We start from the raw sequence: 18729 nt of genomic DNA, 5'->3' as shown, positions 1-18729 counted from the left end.
TCACACAGAGCAAGATTAGGAAGGTCTGAAGCACTTTGGTGTGGTCACAAGAGAGACACAGCAGCATTACTATGAGTTCATCCTCTCCTGAACAGCATCAGTGCAATAGGACTAACTCCAGCTGAAAGGAAAAGAAGTCAATGAAAGGAATATGCTTGAAACTATTTGACTATAATGATCAAAGTATAATAGAAACAAGAGAATGGCAGTTTTGTATAGGAAAAAAAAAAATCTGTATTTGCTATAGTTCAGGCTTCCTTTTGTGTCAGCACTTTAAACAACATAGCAAAGGTTGAGACGATGTTAACATTACTGGGAGAGCTACTAAAACTGTATGAGGTTTTAAATATAGCTTATATTTGACTAATAGCCTAAACTGCAAACCTACAACCAAGATGCTTTGCACCATATCCCAAATTTGAGTGTATTTGGCCAAGCTAGAAATGAAGCAAACTAATGGAAAAGTTATTCTTCATGTGAGAGAAGAAAAAACATAGCACACCAGCAATTCCCAAACTTGCCAAGTTTCTAACTCCCAATTTAGAATATTCCTCGTTTACTATCAACATAATTAAATTGCAGCTATTAAGACTTCATGAAGTTTATTCTTTTCATAAATACTGAAGTTTTTAAGATATGTTATAGGGTAATCTATATTACCATAATTATTACAAATGCATGTAGCTGCTGCTGGACAAAATTATTGTTAAAGTGTTCACGGAAAAATCATCAAAACAATTATTTATTCTCATAATCAGATAGAAAATAGTAATAGTAACTAGAGTACCCAGCAGACCAAAATTACTGAATTGTATTATCAGATATGTGCAATTAACTCTTGCAGCCTTCTGGAAAGATTGTCTTTTCTACTTAACTTTACTTGTATTCACTGTAGTGGAAATTACAGCTCCTACTCCTGCTGAATTATGGAAGTGGTCCAGGTAGCCTGAGAAGAGTCTCATAGGGCTGGATCCCATCTTAAAGCAGGAGAAACACCTGGCACAAGCAGTGAATGTACAGTGTGCTCAGTACAACATTTCTGTGTGAGCACCAACAGCCAGAGCACGTGGCACTGGGAGCAAGCCCCAGCAGTGCCAGCCTTTTCCTTGGGATCTGCCAGGACCCTCCCCAAACATTGCACACGTTTTCTCCAGCACAGTGACCAGTGTAGGACTGCAGCCTCTTCTACTTTCTTCTGAATATTTAATCTGACATTTTATGCTTTCTGTTGATATAATAGAGAGCCTAAGTACAAGAAACACTTGTATTTCTATTCAATATAATTAATCAAAATTTGAAGGGGGGATATAAAAACTAAATAGAAAAAGCAGTGTTATAAAATACGCTAAAGATACTGCACCTAAAACCCTGACTAATAATTGGGTAAAACTGGCACAACAATCAAATGGAGATACTTTCCACAAACTAAAAGACAGATCTGTTAAATTCAAAATGCTAAGATATCACAGCATCTCAATAAAATGCAAACAGCTAAAACATTATAAAATAAAGCCTCAATATCTTTCAATACTATAAAAAGGAAGTCAGAGTAACAGTCAAAGCCCAGTGACAGATGAACCTTTAATCAAGAAATAAAGCACATTTTAGTGGCTTTTCCTCTTGGAGTAAATTCCTGAGCAATATCTACTTACTAGCTCAAAGTAAAATCTGGAAGGTAAGAAAACACCCCCTAGTAGTCACATGAATGGGATACTACAGCCACCAAAACATTTTCCCTTAACCACAAACAGATTATAATTTACAGTGTAAGAGATTAAAGATCATTTTATTACTTCTCAGTGTCATTCTGCTCTTACCGTGCTGTAATTATAACTGGTCAAGTAGATCTTTAATTTTCACACTTCAAATACTGATTATCTGTATTCTGCAGACATCTACAAATACATACATCAAAGCTGCTGGCTTCCACAGAATGTTAACCAGGGCCCATTGTTCTTACATTCTTTTTAAGAGTTGAATCCTGGTGCATTAGGTCTATAAACAGGTCCACTTAGTCATTTTCTTACAAGCTATTCATGTAGAAACTATAATGTTCTGTTCTCCCCAGAAGCTTATAATACATCACATGGATAATTGCATTTGAAAAGATTAAGCATGAAACACAAGAAACAGCAATAAAATTCAAAGTACACCTGAGTCATCACAGGAGAAATACCATTATTTCTTAAAGAGCAGGTAGCATGGGGGGATGGGGAGAACCAGAAAAAAAACCTCAAAACAATACAAAAAACCCATTCAAGCTTCAAAGAGAAGATTCATGTAAAAGCACTGAGCAAGCATATTAGCCTTCCAATTATACACACTGACCTGAGACACAGAGCATGCCATGAAATATTAAACACAAACTAGAACAGAATTAGCCTCATATACACCCAACAGGGCATAAATCCTCACTAAAGTCACACAAAACACTCACACAAATAATGCATCAATAGAAGACTCTCTACCTTCTGCTCTACTGAAGCTAGAAAGTCTTTCCTGAAAATTAGAATAAGTTCAAGTCTGTATCCCTAAATAGTGACAAACACTAAATTTGTTCAATCAAATGCAGCATAACAGGAGACAGTTTTTCAAAATGGTTACTGAGTTGTGTATGCAATTGTTTCATATGAGCCACTGTATTTTGAAGAAATTACCTCTTTTCCAATCATGTTAACCATTATCTGTTTTGACATGCATTTAACTGGCAAGGATTCAACCACTCACTAATTCCATTTGCTCTATATTAATACTTTAAACAGTTTTTGCTGTCTCCTATCTGAGCACCTTCAGGATAACTTCCACTGTTTTTCTCATTTACACTTGATTTAGAAAATGTCATGACAAAACATAATGCCACCTTTGAAATTAATAACAGTGTCATTTGAAATGGTTCATTAAACTTGCAAAACACACACTGCATCCTCCCTATTGAGTCACTATCTATATTAAAGTAAAACCAGTAAATCCAATTTAAAACAACTTTTAATCAAGCTCAAGTGTTGAAGTTCTTAATATGGCAACTAACAGTATTCACAAAATACAGAGGGGGCAAGGTGTACATTTGACTGTCAGACTGGTTCAAATAATTAATGATATTGAAAATTAATTTTAATATAGCAACATGCAATTTTTTTCTCTTTGGTTATAATTTGGTTATACCCCAAATTATTACAAAAACATCACTTCAGGATCTAGCAATTGGCACTACAGTATTTCAGCTTCCACTTCTGCTTCATAGCTGAGCACGTTCCATAGTTAATTCAACAGTAGTAGTCAAGAAACTAATGCAAAAATGCAATTTCTGTTTTTCCTGTTAAAGCCACAAACCCCTACTTCTGCAACATTTACAGAATCTGCACCATTCTTATTCTTTTTATGGAGCTTTTAAACACTGACTGCATTAACTAATTAATTTGCCATTAACTAATTTATCTACTGACCAAAGAAAGATAAACTGACACTGGGAAATTACTAGTTTGGAGGCTAAATTAATTAAAAACAGTACTGTAGTGACAGAATTTAATCTCACACTTCTCATGAGAGAATGGAATCACTCACAGCTGCAGCAATTTGTGATAAATCCATGGAGAGATTCTATGATGGGAGTGGAATTAATTTGTGTCACCCCTAAGAGTATTTGTGCTCACTCAACAGTACCTGTAATAAACAATGCTAAAAATACACAAATTGAGCAAACCAAATGAACTTGTAGTTTGAGCTAGCACATGATACATGTCCTACAATATCAAGATACAATAATCTGCATCAATAAAACTCAGGAGATCACAAGGATGGTCAGAATGACCTGAACATTCTTTGCAGTCTGTCCTTACCTGTGTGAATGCACTTGAGTAAAGAACCCAGCAACGCACAAGGGCAGTGAAGAGAAAATACACTGAAAATACAGCACTGAAAATATAACCACTGAAAATACAGCACCAAGCTCAACCCCACCCAAATCCAATCACTACATCACTCTGGAAACTGCCACCAACTCACAAGTGCAGCAGAAGAGGGACCTCTGGGCCTGAATGAAGAGAGCAGCAATGAGATTTCCAAATCCTGTGGCAAAGAAACAGAGAGGAGTGTGAGAAGATGGAAGGATGAGCTCCTCCAACTGCAGGGACTCAGGCTTCTGCAGCAACTTGATTTCTCCACTCAGCTCTTTTCTGGACCTTAATAGACTCCTTTCTGGACCTTAAAAAACACCCTGAATACATGAGCCTCCCACTAAAGTAAGGCTCTATCTACCCAAGCAACTGGGCTGTTTTGAATGGAGGATGAAATAAGCACAGCTTGGAAGACTCTTTTGTTATTAGTTATTAACAGACGTCTGATGACAGAACTCATCACCCCATTGAGGTGCAGGTACACAACACCTACAGCTCAAAGCAAGAGCTGTTTTTGCAGTTCATACACAGAGAATCCAAATGGCTTCAGTTTGAATCCTGAAAGAATCAGTGACAATGTGGTTGTGGCAGCAAAGTTTCCAGCATGCACTGTACAATTCTGCCCAGAAGTCAAGGCAAGTACTCACGTTAAGCAGAGCATCTATAAAAGGGAAATAATATTTTGTCCTGCTTTTGGTATTATTGACAAAGTATCTTCTATGCTGAGCAGGAAGCAGCACAGCAGCTTATGACAAGAGCCACGTTCGCTAGGTGGTAGTGTCAAACAAATAATAGTCATGCTAATAACCAGAAGGAACTATCAAGACAAATCAATATAAAAAGAAATTACAATGCTTATGTAAAACATTATTGTCTATTCATTGAAAAATTACAAACCACAGAATACAACTGATCTAGCAACACAGCCAAATTGCTATTGATTTGCATTAAGAATTTTTCCCTACTTGACATTTCTAGAATTTTTATATAATTGTATATTAAAGCTCATAGTGAAGAGAAGATCTATTATAAATTCCACACATCTGCTGAGATATGCCATTCTGAAATTAACTGTCTTGAAACTTATATTTAGAGCACATGAAAGTAATTCAATTTCCCAATATTAACTCTTCTTACATCAATACCTGAATTTAAGACAGGTTGCACTCTTGTTCCTGTTGTAGAACAAAACCAAGAGTCTCTTTTCTGTGGTGCCACAAGAAACAAAGTATTTTTTGACAAGTTTTTCAGAGGAACAGATACGGCTGAGAAGCCTGGCATTTAAGTGACTGCATAACTGTGACTCACATTCTAAAGAAATGTAGGACATCACCAAAACTTTTGAAGTTCAAGTCACAAAAATCGAATGATTAAATCTAAGTTTTTATTGCCATAATTGTCATTCTCTTTTTTTATATAAGCAATTTAAGGCTGCTTTAATAAAGATTTTGGCATACAATACAGACTTCTAACATTTAAAATAGACTATTGACCTCAGGGATACCTACTCAGCCCCACAGGTACAGCAAAGATCAAGGTACAGGCCAGCATCTCTGAAAATGTTATCTCTTTGTACAGATTCTGAGCATGTAAATTGGCCTGGAGAGAGTTACAGTAATGGGGTGATTCAGGAGAGAATTACACTCCATTATGATGGAGGTATCAAACACTAAGAGTTTTTTTTTCAAACAAAATTAATTACTATATAAAGAAATTTGCAGTTATTTTTTCCCATGCTGCTATAATTTCCTTTTGAAATTAAAATTCCTGTGTGATACCAAATGATATCTGACTATTTGACAGAATTTGAGAGATAGCTTGCATGTGCTATTTGCCTCACTGAGCTTCCCATGAGCCATCCCCAAAACTCAATGGTGATCCAGTGTGGTGAAATGAGCACCACAACTACTATTTTTGTGAGGGAATTTAACATTTAAGCTTCACAAACCAGCAAACTACTTCCTGATTACTCTAAGTCCTTATCACTAAACGAATTTATCATGTCTTCTGTCCTCTGTTGTTAAGCTCATATTACCACACAAGGAATTAATCAGAGAGCAACAAACCAGTAACTCTGATATCTGGTATCATTAATGACATTTCTTTATTAACAAGAAAAGAGACTATTTATCAAAGCTCCAGCTTCAGGTTTTACAAGAACTTCAGAAACAGAAACCTCATTGAATGGGCTCAGAAAAGCATTTCTTTTGATCATTACCTGATAATCTTCATGCTCATCTGGACAATTTTTAGACTGGCACTACCATCCATTTTACCTGTAATATTTTTCCTGCTGTAGAACATTCAGGTCATTGAAGCTGCAGCCCCTGACCAGGAAAACAGTGAAGTGAGAAGAGAACCCAACACACCACAATTAGCAGAGAAGAAAAGGCCTGGTGCACACATGCCACAGCTTGGCAAGGCAGAAAAATTAAATTATCATCACAGAACACCACAGACAATAAATTGGGTTAAAGCAAACAATGAGGCATTCCTGGGATGGCAAAGCACAGAATTTTCTAAAGAAAAAAAGTGCAGTGGACTTTGCTAAGAATGTTGGGGCTTATTTTATTAAAATCATCAGTATCTTTGGTTAGACAGGCCTTTTCTCCAGACTACTTTTAACATAAAAAGTAAATCATAAAAGACCACAAAATGATTATTTCTTATAGCCACCTCTGCAAACTACCTGAAGTTAAAAGACAAAGAATTAAATATCATATGCTGTAAAGTTCTTTTTATTTTTATCTGATATTTCACTTGATACTCAAGGAGAAAATTGTGTGCTACTTTGCAGATGCTCCTAAACTAAATTTCCTTGTTCAAATTAGAAACTTTGACATTTGAAATGAATTTTAATAGGGTAATAAACTCGGGATATTTCATAACTCCATCCAAGATATGAGGCATCTCTGACCTACTGACAGCTTAGACTGAATGAAAGTCATCATTAAGCACTCATGAAGCAGCACACCAACAGACACTTTGGAGTGAGTTATTTGAGTGGTAATGACAAATATGAAAAAAAAAAAAAAAGGCAGTTCAGCCTCTTACTAGAACTATATTGTGATATTGTAATTCTTAAACTCAGTACAGTTATATGAGATGTGTTATAAATTGGCCCAAAGCAATCAGTAATTCTGATTTTGTGTGCAAACTGGAACACCTACAAAATCTTCCTAGAAATCAGGCCAATGTATGAAAGAAAAACTGACTTCTTATAAATTGTAAAGAAAAAGGAAAGAGAAAATACTTAAAGTTTTTATTACAAGAAATTAAAAAGTTGCTTTTCTAAACATCATGGGACTGCTGTGTCAAGTACAAGGGAGGTGTCCATGCATACTATGCACCAGTGCAACTGGTTTTATTAGCACTGCAATAAATAAAAATCTTATAATCAATTGTTCCATAGGCAACTGCCAGCCCTGTTGCTCAGCATTAGAAAGTCTATCCCTTCACCCCCATTCAAAAATAAGTATCAAGTTGCTTCAGCTCCACTGATCTGTACCAGTAATGGTGGAAGATTCCTTAAACTACAAAATCTCACAAGTTCTCACTGATAGAATGAGACAGGTTGGTAGAGATTTACTTGGTTTAGAAACTGAATTAATTTTCTGCTTTATCAAAACTGGATTTAAGCAAATAGTCACAATAGTTTTAATGGAATACTATAGCTTTATAACAAATTCAGCTTATTGTGCAGTAAGATGGAGCAACAGTACCATGAAAAAAAAGGCCAAAAAAAGACCAAAAATAAATTAAAAAAAATCAACCCCCCATCCAAAATTAAAAAAAAAAACAAAAACAAAAACCAAAAAAAACAGGAAAAAATGAGGATTAAGGGAGTGCAAATATTCCAAGAAAAAAGACCTTCATTAGTACCACAAGTCTCCATTGCAAACATGCTCAAAGCAACTGTACACCAAGTAAATCAATCTGATGTGTACCTTGCCAAGAATATCTATCAGTTTGCCATTCCTATTGCCATGCTTGGAGGGGAGACATGCACTCAGTGCACAAAAAACATGACATTTGATGAGATCTTTTAAAGGTCAGGATTTTATTTAAGAAAGTGATTCAGTGCTGGTTCCTGAGTTACTGATCAAATGTAGAACTGATTTACTCCTGTATGCCATAATCTCTATGATGAAAGCAAATATGGGAACTACTTGCACCTGACTTTCTGTGGAAGGGATATAACGTACAGTGAATTAATTACAGTCAGAAAAAGCCTGGGATAAAACAAGAAATAGAATATATATTTTGGTATCAGTAATGTAGTTATCACAAAAATTGTGTTTCAAAATTAGTTCTCAAAAACTGAGATCCAAAGCATAATTTGATAAAGGATTAAGCAATTCAATTGTCTGCAAAGCATTTCTAAATGTTTGCTCTGTGGGTGACCATGAAAGGGAATGTGTTCCCTAAATGCAGGCTTTTGACTGAAGTTCAAGCTGTGCATGTTTTCCAACAAATCTCATTTCATAGAGGTTTAAGATAAAAGTCAGACTCTTAAATAACTAAATTCCAGACTAAGTATCAAGAGAGGAACTTAAAGCCCTTACTGAGGCTTGAGAAGCTGATAGCCCCAGTGAGCCATGACATGACTTGTGCTTTGACTGTTAGCAGGAACTTTTTTCACTTGCATCTCAAACAGGATGGGACAAGATTGGAACAGTAAAACAGACAAACAAGTAGATAATAAACCACCATTAGCAAATGAATGGTGGCTGCAATACCCTGGTCCAAAGTTGTACCTAAAATACCTGCATTAGCAACAATCAGGCACCAGAATGCTTCTTCCTCTCAAGGAATACTCCTTCTGTCTCGCCTAATTAAATCTGCTTATTCATTTTACACCAGAGCAGCAGATTCTGACAAAGCAGCAGTCAGGATTCTTGAATTATTAAAAAATTTTTGGCACATGTTGATACCTGCATGTTCCCAAATTACTTTTCAAGATAGAAGAGAGAGGGTCAGGTACAGAGGGAAATATTCACAAGTGTAAAAATACAAACATGTGCACACCACGTGTGAGTAAGGGAGCATTCACACCAGTAACAGTGAGGAATTTAGACTGCATCACACAAAAAATTTAACAGAAAACCCTGAAAGTAAATGTAAAGTATCTAAACATTTTTAAATTACTTAAAAAAGCATATTATAATCAATATAAGTAAAACCATCACAAAGGATTAGATCCAAAATAACATTTTAGTTATCTAATTTAATTTAAAATAACATTAGATCAGAATAATATTTTTCAGTTCGAATCAAACACTTGCATAAGCTTAGCTGGTAATTAAACACCTTCTGGCAAACCAGAAAATATCCAGCAGAGAAGTATAAGGGGACATGATACTCATTTTGAAGGCAATATCAGAAAGAAATCTGGAACACAGATGCACAGATGCTGGTGCATTAACATGAACACTAGTTCGGAGATTCAAAACCTTTATCAAACTTCACATCAGCTAAATAAAATGAGTTTTTAATGAAAACTTATTTATCAATTTTGCATATTTTAATTGAGTATAAACACTCCTAAAGTATCAATGATAACACTGCAGCATAGCTGTTTCATCATCATTTGACCAAAAAGTAGAATATTAAAAGCAACACATATTGAAATGAAGAATTTCTAAAAATAACATTAAGAAGTTTTTTGACAGATGCCCTCATTGCTTGTGCACCATGAAAGCTGATTTTTAAGCAAATGACATGAATTTTAAGAGCCAAGGAGCAGCAGCAATGCTGCCCCATTCCATTGCCCTTAACATCAATAATGACACAAGGGCCAGAACATCGGAACTACACTTGGGGAAGGTGTTTCAAAACAAACTGGATGATTTGATTTACAAATTAGGACTGTAATGTGCTTAGAAAACAAAAAAAAAAAAGGGAATGTGGTCTTGAAATTAAGAAAGAGGGAAAATTTTAAAATAAAAAAACCCGGATATTTTGTTGAGAAAACAAAATCTGTATTCATAGATGTTAAAGTGGGAAAACAACCATTAAAAACATGACTCCAATACTTGTTCCTGCCCAGTTTAACTACCTTTTTTTGTGGGTATTAAATTGAAAACTGAACCATGAACAAGACAAAAAATAGCATTACATACACATGCAGCAAAACTCTACAATATATGTCTCTCGTTTTGATTTATCTAACCAGATCAGTGATTTTAAGCTTAGTATTGCAATTTGTTATTGTCAAAAAATACCTGAATTTGAAGAACTGAGAAATAAGCAAAACTAAATGCTATTTTATAAACCATGCCTAGGGATAAAATAGAATTTCCAGATTTTCATGTTTCAGAACGGTTTTTTTCTACCTTTCTACTGCCTTTTCTGTTTCTTGAAAAGACTCTATTAAAAGTTCTATCCATTTAGGAAATTCTCATTTTTGGCTAACACATGCCTTTTTGGTGTCTTATTATTATTATTATTATTTATTAGCAGCAGCAGCCTGATCAGATTGGAGATCCTAAAGCTTTTATAAATGCTATGTTTGTTTGACTTTTTTTTCAGTAAGCACTAAATACAAAAGATTGCACCTTCACTCAGCTAAGCTGAATTACCTGTTTACCACTCAGGAGGGCAAAATAATTTCATAAAGTATTAGGCAAACTTCACTGAAAAAGCCAACACAAAAGAATAAAGATCTAAAGAGTTTTGATAGTCTCAAATCATCCATTTGACATGCACAAGGTTGAAAAAGACACAGTTTTATAAATTAGGAAAGGAAGTTTGTGTTAAATTTTTATTGAAGGAATTAGACTTTAATGGTCAACCTATGCAATATTCTGTAAATTAGCAGAAGACCCTGGCAACAAGAACATAATGGCAGGGGATTTTACAGCCTCATCCTGCTAATTGAAAGGACCTGACCTCACCAAGGTCATGCACTGCAAGTCAGAGCAGCCACACTGCAAATTATCACTGCTTTGCAGTCTGCTACCTGTAAAGGGAATGTAACTAAGCATGCTACACTCTGGTGATTAAAAATTAACTTTTTCCCAGTTTGCATGGATTTTAGAAGCTTTAGAAACATCAAAGCTTAAGGTAAGTGGGTTTTTGCTTACAATTTAAAAGTTGTTTAGACAATCAATACACTGTTCTACTGTATTGTGGATATTTATATTCAGGTTAGACCTGGAGCTTTCTGGGAGGTGACAAAGGAGAAGTTTGCAAGCAGGGATGTATTTACACAGCACCCCAAACTTTCTTGTGCAATTTGCCTTTACTTAGAGAAATAGTAACAGTGCAGTCACTAAAGCAACTTCAGCTAAAAACCTGACCCATGAAACAAGGGGTAAAGAAAGAATCCTATTACATATGTACTTCAATATGTAATTTTAGGACACTCAAACCCAAGATTTCTTCCTTATTCTTGAAAAAGAACAGCATTCCAAATATACATAAGCAATATATGTGACTGCTGGGAGTAAACTTTGAGTTCCCTGTAAGTACTTTTCCTCCAATAAAAATACATTCAGCATATGCATATACTGAAAATTCTACATTGCTGCTCTTGCCATGTAATTAGGGGCAAAGGAAAAGGTGCAGGACTAGAATCTTAAGTGTTGGTTTAATAACCTTTATACAGCTCATTTCTGAATGATTTTCTTCCTCTCTGGAGAGGCTTCTAATGTCAAACACTGGTATTAAGGTGAGTCATGGTTACTGAAAAGGCACAGAGAAGGCACATGACAAAATTATTAATTATGGTGAGGGAAGAAGGCAGAGTATTCTTTTTACTCCATAAATGTCCTTGTAAAACATAACATTTAATACTGAAGTCAAATACAGTTTCAGTAGTCAATAGCCACTAAAGTCTTACTGCTGTCAATAACAGCTGGGGATTTAAGAATGTCATTTAAAAACTGTTGCAAATGTGATTTTTTAGAAGGTATTGGAGTTTTTTGAGAAGGCAAATACAAATTTTTTCAACTACAGTAACAGAAACTGGGCAATTATTCAATAGCTATGATATCTAAGCTATCACTATCTAAGATAGTGAGCTAAACAGCTTTAATACAGTAATTTAAAATATACTCTTTCATACTGCTAGCAGTTATTGTCCCTTTTTCAGCTTCTTTCCTTTCACAACCAAATGATAAGAATTAAACCAAGGCAACTGAAACAATGCTATATTGACCACATCCTACACTTCCAAAAATCCCACCTTTGAACAGAAGTTCCAGATTCAGTAAAAGTCATTCTATCACCAGGAAGATAGTTTCCTTTGCTACAAGTCCATGGAAACTATGACACTACTTTAACAAACCAAAGAAAAAATGGAATAAATAGACAGTAAGATTCCCTAAAACTTAAAGCAACAAACAAGCACAAACTTTAGCCAGGGGCTTACAGGTCAATATTGACCACTTGCTTTGTATTTCCCCTTCTCCATCCTGTGTGTCACCAATTGGTTTTGGTCACTCATTTTTTCATTGTTTTAAAATTCCTTTCCTTAGATCTCACTGTGCTTTCATTTTGATAATTCCCAGGGGTATCAAATACAAATTCTTTAGCATCCCAGTTAACATATGTAGTGTTTGATTCTTCTCACCTGTCAAAATATATGCACAGAACACTGATTTATTTTTTTTTATTAAGCCTAGACAAAATCCATGTTCTCTGCCCTACTGAAGGTCCATCCCAAAAAGTTTATAGTCCCATATTTATGCAGCCAGATTCTCAAAGACAGAAGTCTCCCCCTAGACCACAGAACTATTATTTGCAAGGCAACGTTTAATAACTCTTGTAGACTATTTAACAGGATTCAGAAAACCACACAGTCAAATAAGAAGCATATCCATTTTTAATTAAAAATAAACTCTCTAGAATATCCCAGTGGATATCACCAGTTGCCCTCACCAATGATTCCAGAGAATAAAAACTTCCACAAATACAACACACAATAAGGAACTCCCCATTTACCACTGCCCTTGCTGCATTACTCCAAAAATATAAAACATTATTTTCAACATGAACATCTTGTGTTTACAATAACGGGTACCTAACATTTCATGGGAAAGCTTATTTCACTGTTACACACATTAAAGACAGAATTTTCTTGCAGACACCCAAACCCACAGATTCTTAACATGACAATCACACAATCCTTGATTTGAGGTTGTACAGACCCAAACCTTAACCTGGCAGTAACAGTGAATAACAGACACAACAGGAGTTGCTACCACTTGGATATTTATACAGAACAGACCACAAGATTATAAGAGATTCCCTTGAAATCATCTAAGAGAATATCATGTATTAATTTAATCACTTCCCAGGAAGATATAATAAGGTATTTATAATTAGTCTCTAAGTACCTATATCTGTGGAATAGCTTGTAACAAACACAAGTTACTGTAGTTTAAAAGCAAAGAAGCTCTGTTGGGCTGAATCAGAGCCAAGGATTTCAGCCTCCCAACAATAATGTGAGCAGGCTTCATTAAGAATCATATCTTTGAACTCACACTCTAATCATAATTTAAACAAGAATGTAGAAGGAAGCACAAAAATTTTAACAGATCAAATATAATTTAAGCTTCCAAAATAAAATCTTTTCATTAAAACTTTAAAGCAATCTGATGATGTTCTAAGAAACACTTTTTTGCATTATGAAAAGTCTACAGTATCCTGCATTGAACTACTTAAAGTCTTTTTGCCTGATACAATTTTACTTCTTACAAACATCAGAATAGTTCACTCTGCCAAGGAATTGCATTTATGAAAAATGCATGTTGTGAATGCCAAAGGCCATGTTTTTAGAATGAAAAAAAAAAAAAATCCAATACATCCTTTAAAAGATGACAAATAGTCTTTAGGAAAGCCATTCCTGCTCTTTCCATTATGGAAGAAGAAATCACAGTGGGAATACTAAGCTCAGCATATATTTGGCAGCTCACTGACCAGGCAGGCTATTAACTATATAAAGGGCTATTTCTGAACATTTTTTTCCTTAAATAAAGTTTTGATTTTTCAGTGATTTGAAATGCAGTGATGAATGTAAGTGCAAGCTGCTTATTAGAAATAGTATCTCATCATCCCTGCACTCCATATTTTACCATATCTCCTCTATCAAATGCATTTCTTCTGTAGATTCAAATACATCCCTTTAATCTAGAACTTCCTTCACATTCTCTTGTTCCCAGCTATCCCTCTTATTTTCTACAGCTTCCCATCACCTGGCTGTCTCCTCTTCCACCATGTTTATGCTTAAAAACCTTTTCTTAGACCCTAAAGCCTCAGCAAGTCTCTTTCACTGCCTCTTCAGAGGCATAATCTGTCCTTTCATTAAGTGAGCTCTTCTTGTTTCCCCCTGCAGCAGCAGTCAGGCTCTTCCTTTGTGTGATAGCAATCACCTCTGACCTTATCACCAGGAGTCCATTTGTTGGGGTTTCTTTCCATATAAATATAAAATATGAGTGTGAGAAAATGGTTTTTGCGTTTTGTTTTGGTTTTTTTTTTGTTTTTTTAATAATGGAGGAAAAAAAAAGAGCTTGGTATTTATGATGAACTCTCTGCTACCAGCTGATAGCCAGCAGCATTCAGATGGACTGGGCTTAAGGTGTTTCATTAATTATGCATATTAGAGGGATGTGTCCTATCAATAAATGAAACTTGAAAATGAAACAAAGCACCTCAAATTTACTATTCTGATAGCATTTCCCAATACTGAGTCATGTTTGATAACACTGGAAAAAGCTCACTGAGCTGAAGATATGAACAGAAATTCAAAGTGACAGAACAAAGTACTGTGCGTGATCACTCATAAAAGTTTAACATCTAAAAAAAGTCAGCCCAGTTTGCCCAAGAGCACACAACATGACCAATGTAAAAACTCAGTAAAGATATTAATTTTTAGGATTTTGTTATTTAGCTTTCAGTAATTGATTTTGAAGAAGTGGGAAAGATGAGGAGTTTTTCTGTATTTCACTGGATGAAATTTCATACACAAATTCGTTCTTGCACTATCTCTTCCTGTTTTCTTCATTGTGTTCAGGCAGCCAAGGGACCCAATGAGCACTTTTACTGAAAACAGAAAGAACTGATAAAAACTACATTCTTTATATTCTTTTCAGCCATCTCTCTCCACAGATGCAACAGAGCAAAACCTTAAATTGACTCTACTCTGATAAATACTGTTACAACAAAACAATCCACAGGTACATTATTTTAACCTCTTAAGAGAAAATAAAACTCAATTCTTTCAAAGTTAATTTTTGTTCCCCTCCCATGACACCATAAACCAACAATGAATGAAGGTTTTGAAAGCAATTTTTTTTAAATAGCAAAGAAAAATGGTATAAAAGTTTGTATCTTAAAGTATTTTTTGCCAATCATTTAAATAATTCATTTTCTAAAGTAACATAGGCAAATTAAGAATGCAATATTTTCATTTGCTTTAGAGAAAATTTAACTCTTTCAGAACAGACAGGTTAGGTGGAGCTAAGGCAAGAGAGCTAGCTAAGGCTAGTAAACATATTATTATAGACATTGTAAATTGACAGCAAATCTTTTCTACTCTGAGTAGTAATTTGGACCTAGAGTTCTACTTTCTGATTTTGAGTGAATATGGAAGGAAATACTGACACCAATAGCAGGACAAGCACTTCTTGTCAAAGCAGCAATAATGGGGGACTAAAAGCTACCCCAAAATGGCCAAATTACTGAGCTCATTCAGAGGATGTGGCCTTGTCTCCAAAGGCCTGACATAGCAGAGGGTTCTGCACAGCCCTGGATTCCAGGCTTCAGGAGAGCCAGGGATGAGGCAGAGCACACACACACACAATCCCCCTCAAGGCTTCCTTCTGCTGTAAGAACCTAAAGCAGTGCAGCTCGACTGCCTGCACCCTGCTAACCTCTAATTGAGGTTTCCTAGCAGAGGTATAAATTAGATGAATGAGATCAAAGATTCACAATTTATTTTCAATGTCAAGGGAACTCAAAGGGTTTTACTAACTCATGTACATAGTGACACATTATTTTAAAAGGATAAAAACTTTTCCTAAGAAAGTAATTATACCAGTAAGTATTGCAATTATTAGATAAGCAGTACCTCAGCATAAACACAATGCAGAAACAATCCTAAAAAAAAAAAACAATCACTGTTCATAAATGTAATCTTTTGTACTGGATACCATCAGAGAGCAACCTCCTTTGGTTTGCCTGATTCGCAGAAATAAAGAATGGACAAGACACTCCCTTCAACAAAGTGTTTCCACTGAGTATGCTCACTCTCCAAATAAATTCTCTTCAGAAGTGGATCTTTTAATTACTAATGAAAGTTCATTGCAGCTTCAAACAGCAGCCACAAGAAAAAGTTTAATTCAAAGTTTGTTCCTTCTCAAATGTCCATAATATTGGGTTTTAGAAACAAAACAAAGACTTAATATGGATGTTGTCATATAAGATATTAGAAGAAAACCTTTTCCCCATGATTTCCTTTTCAAGGATCACCTGTCATATTCTATGTGATTCTTTGTATGAAATTATACTACACAAGTGATAACATATTTGAATTATAACAAAATTAATGGAAGGTTGTTGTTCTATATTTTATTGCTTTCAATATTTCTTTAGCAATCATCGTTGCAGTCTGTCTAAACAATTCTCTGTGCACTGACATTCACAAAAATGTGTTTTCATCAGGAAGTTAGACACTGTCATTAGGTTTCATGAAAAGCTATACTTTACAGTTCCTAACCAATTTTTTTACACCTCACTGCATCTTTGGGATGTGAATGCAACAGTTCTTACATCTGTCAGGTTTAGTTTTATTTACTTGAATACAAGCATTAATAACAGATTACTGGCAAACTGTACAGAGATGATGAATTAGTTATGTTCTTATTATCCAACACTGGAACAGGACCAAGAGAGGAGGGTTCACCACAGTCTCTGCTAGGAGAAAACCTATTGATCAGCCACAACAATCATCTACAATTCTTGATGAATGCAGCTTGGGAAAGGCAATGATTCAGATCATTATTTCAAACCTGATATTTTTACATACCAGATCTTACAATACCTTTTGATTTCCTAGAACTGTTTGGTAAGAAATTTATTTGATTGTCAACAGCTGCAATAACTTGAGATACAAGAAGACATACAGAGCTGTGGCTTTTTCCTCTGCAGCTGCACTGCTCATTTAACAGTAAAAGTAATGGTCATCAGTTAAGCCTACACAGACAGTAATAAGGCAGATCAAACCCAACCATGAATATCTGACACAAGGTTTTAAAAGCCTAAGACAAATCATGTGAAAGATCAAAACATTACTAATTGTATTTTACACACAGACTGTTAGGACCATGAGAAAAGACAGCTTCCTTCTCTAAACTTGCTCTTTTAGCTCAGCCCTCCAGTCCAACCAATCCCCACACCACTGCTGGGATCTGCAGGATCACATTTATCCCAGAGAACTTCTGCTGGGATTGCAGCACAGGTCTCTCTCCCCGACCCACTCACTGCCTACTCAGCAGCAGAGCAGTGAGAAGGGAGGGCACAAGCAGCTTAAAGCCCCACCACTGTTACCACTCTCCCTGTATCAGGGCTGAGCTTTGCCCACATCAGCCAGTCACCAGAAACCCACTCTGCTCCAGAACTCTGCCTCTCTTGCCCAAGGAATGCCAGAAAAATTTCCTCAAAGAAATTTATCTGTGAGGCACAATCTGCTGCTCATTCACAGAGCATCTGTCCATGTTGGAACAGGGCAGCACTGAACAAGAATGAGATCTGACTCTCCACTTCAGACCAGTGCAAAGGAGCCAAGCAGGCTCCTTAGCAGTTAGCTCAGGTTCTCTGGAGCTAAAGATCCTACTCCAAGGATAGGAAGCTTATTCAAAGCCTTTAATCTGAAAGCTTCTCTTTATCTAAAAATGAGACAGCTTTGAAAACAGACACAAGAAAATGGATGTTATATATACTTTGATACACATGATGTCTGATGCTCCCTGCAGGTCTGTTACACAGCAACAGTCAACACAAGGAACATCTAAATTCAGGCCTAGGCTTAACTCTTGCTGAACTTCTATCAAAGAAATCAAGAAAAATAATTCTGTATAGATACAATTGTTGCCAAAACATTTTTTCTTTCAGGGACAAGGAATTTGGGAGGAAACTGAATTCATTGATCAGATATATAAATAGCATCTTTAAACTTACAAAGGAAGACATTATCAGGGCAAATTTATTGGCTAAATAAATTCAGTGCCCTACACAATTAAATTTTTAGTTGTGTTTACTAAACCTATTGCTATCAGTGCAGCTGAAAACACCCCTGCCTTCTTCAGTATAGCAGTGATAGGTGATATCTAACAAGCTGAATTAGTCCTGCAACAATAGCTAAGAATTATTTTTCTTAGCAGTTTGCTAGAATGGCTTAAGAAATACTTTTCCACATGCTCACATTTACTCAGCCTTCCACACAAATCACCTGACATGGAAGTGTTCATAACTACAGCTCACAGACTGAATACTATTACATCTTCTTAAACAAACAGATCACACATAACACATTTTTCTTGTGAGTATTTTCACATACCCATCATCACTTAACAATAGGCATTCCTGGAGTTAAGCACAGAAAAGGAAAACTACAACTTGAAGCATCTTTTAGAAACTCAAGACAATTAGAAAAAAGACTATGCACACTGTCTTCATTATTTTACTTCATTACATTCATGTTATTCTGAATGCAAAGAGAAAATATAACTGGGTTTGGTCCTAATCTAAAGCATACCAGCATGGTTTTGAATCAGAGGAATCTGGTTCTTTTTAAAGACCTTCTAAATGGAAAGAGCTACAGACAGCAACTCAG

At 35.5% G+C, this 18729-nt stretch overlaps 1 protein-coding gene across 5 annotated transcripts in view; it reads right to left on the bottom strand.

Annotated features, from left to right (window-relative positions):
• The window catches only part of FHIT (fragile histidine triad diadenosine triphosphatase), a 518320-nt gene that overhangs the window by 448266 nt on the left and 51325 nt on the right, over window positions 1-18729 (bottom strand). For 3 of the 5 annotated variants that reach the window (XM_056501684.1, XM_056501683.1, XM_056501686.1), the window contains one exon: window positions 4003-4065. The exons of the other annotated variants lie outside the window; for them this stretch is intronic. The gene's annotated coding sequence lies outside the window, so the exon portion shown is untranslated. The remainder of the gene's footprint in view (window positions 1-4002; window positions 4066-18729) is intronic. 5 annotated transcript variants of the gene reach the window in all.

This window comes from Oenanthe melanoleuca, chromosome 12 (genome assembly GCF_029582105.1).
Source record: "Oenanthe melanoleuca isolate GR-GAL-2019-014 chromosome 12, OMel1.0, whole genome shotgun sequence".
Lineage (NCBI taxonomy): Eukaryota > Metazoa > Chordata > Aves > Passeriformes > Muscicapidae > Oenanthe > Oenanthe melanoleuca.
The sequence above is the reverse complement of the archived record's forward strand: the minus strand, read 5'-3'. Positions and strand labels throughout refer to the sequence as shown.